The following is a 5,353-nucleotide window of genomic DNA, read 5'->3' on the forward strand; positions in this document are numbered from 1 at the left end:
TTACATAAAATACCTAGAAATAAATTATACCGAGGAGGTGAAAGCCCTCTGCAACAAAAACTACAAAACACTGATGACAAAAACTGAAGAGGACACAAAGAAATGAAAAGATATATCATATTGTTATAATAACCATATTCTCCAAAGCAACCTATAGATTCAATGCATTCCTTAAGAAAATACCAAGACATTCTTCACAGAAAGAGAATAAATAATCCTAAAATTCATACGGAACCACAAAAGACTCCAAATAGCTCAAGAACTAGTTACCAAAAAGAATAAAGCTGAAGGCATCATACTACCTAACTTCAAAATATGCTACAAGGCTACAGCAACCAAAACAGCATGATATTGATATAAAAATATACACATCGACCCATGGCACAGAATATAGAACTGATAAATAAATTCATGTGTTTACAACTAACTGATTTTTGACAAACGCACCAAAATCATATGTGGGGAAAGGACACCATCTCCAATAAATGGTGCTGGGAAACTGGATCTCTATGTGCGGAAGAATTCAACTGGACCCCATCCCTCATTATATACAAAAATCAACTCAAGATGCATTAAAGACTTAAACATAAAACCTGAAGCTATAAAACCACCAAAAGAAAGCACAGAAGAAATACTTCAGATGGGCCTAGGCAAAGATTTTATGACTAAGACATCAAAAGCACAGGCAACAAAAACAAAAATAGACAAATGGGACTATACTAAACTAAAAAGCTTCTGTGCAGCAAAGGAAACAATCAACAGAGTGAAGAGACAACCTGTTAAATGGGAGAAAATATTTGCAAACTATTCATCTGACAAGGAACTCATATCTAGAAAATACAGGGAACTCAAAAACTCAACAGCAAAAAAACAAATAATTCCATTAAAACGTGGGTGAAGGATCTCAATAGACATTTCTCAGAAGATACACAAATAGCCAACACATATGTGAAAAAATGCTCAACATCACTAATTATCAAGATATTGCAAATCTAAACCACAGTGAGATCATCTCAGCCCCGTTAGAATGGCGATTATGAAAAATGCAAAGAATAACAATATAGAAAAGGGAAGTGTTATATACTTCGGGGAATGTAAATTAGTACTGCCATTATGAAAAATAGTATGAGGATTTCTCAAAAAATTAAAAATAGAGCTACAATGTGATCCTGCAATCCATCCACTGGGTATTTACCCAAAGGAGGGGAAATCAGTATATCAACTGGACGGTATATCACTGTCATGTTTATTGCAGCACTATTCACAATAGCCAAGATATGGAATCAACCTAAGTGTTCATCGACAGATGGATGGAGAAAGAAAACAGTTTATAGATACATAATGGAATTTAGCCATAAAACAATGAAATCTTCCCATTTGCAGTAACATGTCACCTGGCCTGGAGTGCAGTGGTGCAATCAAAGCTCACTGCAGCCTCGAATTCCTGGGCTTAGCCTCCCAAGTAGCTGGGAATACAGGCATGAGCCATCATGCCCAACTAATTTTTCTTTATTTGAGACAGAGTCTTGCTCTGTTGCCTAGGCTGGAGTGCAGTGGTGCAATCTCGGCTCACTGCCACTGCAACCTTCATCTCCTGGGTTCAAGCAATTCTCCTGTCTCAGCCTCCTGAGTAGCTGGGATTACAGGAGTGTGCCACCACACCCAGTTAGTTGTTTTTCGTATTTTTAGTAGAGACGGGGTTTCTCCATGATGGTGAAGCTAACCTCGAACTCCTGACCTCAGGTGATCCGCTTGCCTTGGCCTCCCAAAGTGCTGGGATTACAGGTGTGAACCACGGCGGCCTGTCTCTTTTTTTTTAGAGACAGGATCTCACTATGTTGCCCAGGCTGGTCCTCAAGTGATCCCACATCAGCCTCCCAAAGGACTAGGACTGTCATTTTGTTAAGTGAAATAATCGAGGCATAGAAAGACAGATACTGCATATTCTCACTCATATGTGGGAGCTAAACAAAGTTGATTTTATGGAGATAGAGAGTGGAATTATGGTTACCAGAGGCTGGGAAGGATAGCAGTAGGGGATTGAGGAAAGGCTGGTTAATAGTTAGAAATGTACAGTTTGACAGAAGGAATAAGTTCTAGTATTTGATAGCACAGTAGGGTGATTATAGTCAACAATAACTTGTTATATATTTCAAAATAACTGCAAGAGAATAGATGAAATATTCTCAATACAAAGAAACGATAAATGTTTGAGGTGATAAATATTCTAAATACCCTGATATGATCATTACATATTGCATGCATGTATCACGTGGACCCCATAAATATGTTTAGGTATGTATGAATTTAAAAAGAATATTTATACAGGTAATACCAAAAAGGTAAAAATTATAACAGTGTAAAAGACTGTTTAAAAAGAGAAGGCTTCTTTTATTTCCTTCCCATCTCCAATCCTAAAACGCAGATTTACCCACTATCTAGTTTTAAATTATTTTTACTGTGTATAAGTATATATGGATCATACTACTCTCCAGTGCCTTTTATATTGTAGTCATATATATATATACACACACACACACGCATATATAACATGAAATTTACCATTTTAACCATATTAAGTACATTCACAATGTTGTGTACCAACATCCGTTAACACCATCCACCTCCAGAATTTTTCTTCATCCCAAACAAATTTTCTTCCCATTAAACAATAACTCCCCATTTGCTTCCCCCACCTCTGTAAAATCCATTGTACTTTTTGTCGCTATGAATTTGACTACTTCGGGTACCTCGAATCAGTGGAATTATACAATATTTGTCCTTAAGTGTGTGACTTATTTCACTTAGCATAATGTTTTCAAGGATCATCTATATTGTAGCAAGTATCAGAAATGCGTTTTTCTGTGACTGAATAATATTCCATTGTATGCATATACTATATTTGGTTTATCCATTTATGTTTGTGGACTCTTGAATTGCTTCCATCTTTTGGCGACTGTGAATAATGGTTCTATGACATTGGTGTCCGAGTATCTGAAGACTTGCTTTGAATTCTCCTGGATATATGCCTAGGAGTAGAATTGTTGGATCATATGGTAATTCTGTGTTTACCTTTATGAGGAACTACCAAACTACTTTGCATTCCCCCAAGCAATGTACCAGGGTTCTAATTTCTCTACTACCTCCCCACACCTGTTATTTTCCATTTTTTAAAAATAATAGTCATCTTAATGACTATGAAGAGGTATCTTTTTGTAGATATGTCTGTCCTTATGCCAGTTTTACACTGTTTTAATTACTGTGCCTTTTTAGTAAGCTTTGAAATCAGGAAGTGTGTATACTCTAACTGTTATTTTTCAAGACTGTTTTGGCTATTGAGGGTCCTTAAAATGCCATATAAGTGTTACTTTTTTCTTCTTCTCCAAAAAATGGTGCTGGAATTTTAATAGGGATTGTATCTAATCTGTAGATCATTTTGGGTAGTATCATCACCCTAACAATATTAAGTCTACCAATTTATGAATACAGGATGTCATTCCATTTACTCAGGTCTTCTTTAGTTTCTTTCAGCAATGATTTATGATTTTCAGTGTACGAATCTTTCTTTTCTTTGGTTAAATTTATTTCTAGGTATTTTTTATGCTATCATATATAAAATTATTTTCTTGATTTCCCATTTGGATTTTTCATTGCTAATATATAGAAATGCTACAGATTTCTGTGCTTTGTGCAGTGGCCTCTTTCACTCCCTCATTTCTTTTACTAGAAAACCATAATATGGCAGGGCACGGTGGCTCAATCCTGTAATCCCAGCACTACAGGATTGAGCCTGTAGTGGGAAGCCGAAGCAGGCGGATCACCTGAGGTCAGGAGTTCGAGAGCAGCCTGGCCAACATATAGTGAAACCCCGTCTCTACTGAAAAATACAAAAATTAGCTGGACGTGGCGGCACATGCCTGTAGTCCCAGCTACTTGGGAAGCTGAAGCAGGAGAATTGCTTGAACCTGGGAAGCGGAGGTTGCAGTGAGCCAAGATCTTGCCACTCTGCTCCAGCTCCGGCGACAGAGTAAGACTCTGTCTCTCAAAAAACAAAAAAAGAAAAGAAAACCATAACATGATTGTTCACATGTCTAATTTATTATACTGTCTACCTATTTTTATAGTGACCATATATTTTATCATACAAACCATAATACTTTCCAGAGAGAAAGAGTGCTATCACACAGTGAAAATAGCTGTTAATTTGAATTTTCACCTACATACATTTTGAAAATCAAAATGTATGATAATCCTACCTACTATTGAAGGAGATATATATATATATATATATATATATAGCTTCGCTTTTCTAGTAACTTTCCTATATCACTAACACACTTTTACCTTAGTTCTATAGTAATTTATGAAGTGTTTTGTTTCCCAAACCAGTTTGCTAGTTCCTAAAAGATAAAAAATAATTTCCCATTGCCCTTGAATTACCCAGTATCTAGAACATTGTCTGTTGGATGAATGATGACTCTTGTTTACCTCTAAAGAAATTCTTGATCTTCTACCCACAGGGTTCCTCTTACTCAGTGAGAGCTCTCCACACAAAACCACTAATAATAAATAAGGGGATGTGACCTATGACCTAAGGTAAACAAAACAATTAATCATAGACTTTATAAGATCATCTTCAAACTACAGAACTCAGCAAGTCATACAATGGGATCCATCAAGGTGACATAGTCATTTCCAATTTTCACAAAGATTATAGAATGCTATTACTTTACATTAAAATTTGAAAAAAATAACTGGTTAAGATTTACATACTCTCAAATCACTTCTAAAAGCAATGATTTATTTGGGAATTTGGGCTAATAGGCAAGTTCTACAGAAAACGTGACATGTCCTCAGGCATTTTTAAATATATCCAGGAATTATTCTAAATGGTAACCCACTTTAGATGTTTCACTGTTCTATTAGATCTCAAACAATGTACTGTATGTGTTTTTATCCATTGGATAATGAATAAGGAATACAGTTGGACTTCTGCCTCACACCATATGCAGAAAATTAACTAAAATGGATCAATAAACTAAATGTAACAACTAAAACTAAAATCCCCTCGGAAGAAAACAGAAGTAAATATGCATGGGCCAGGCATAGTGGCTCACACCTGTAATCCCAGGACTTTGGGAGGCTGAGGTGGGCAGATCACTTGAGGTCAGGAGTTCGAGGCCAGCGTGGGCAACATGGTGAAACCCCATCTCTACTAAAAATACAAAAAGAAGCTGGGCCTGGTGCTATGTGCCTGTAATCCCAGCTACTCGGGAGGCCGAGGCAAGAGAATAGCTTGAACCCAGAAAGTGGAGGTTGCAGTGAGCCAAGATAGTGCCACTGCACTCCAGTC

The sequence above is a fragment of the Aotus nancymaae genome, unplaced genomic scaffold, assembly GCF_030222135.1.
Source record: "Aotus nancymaae isolate 86718 unplaced genomic scaffold, 86718_ANA_hifiasm-v0.15.2.pri h1tg000004l, whole genome shotgun sequence".
NCBI classification, from domain to species: Eukaryota; Metazoa; Chordata; class Mammalia; order Primates; family Aotidae; genus Aotus; species Aotus nancymaae.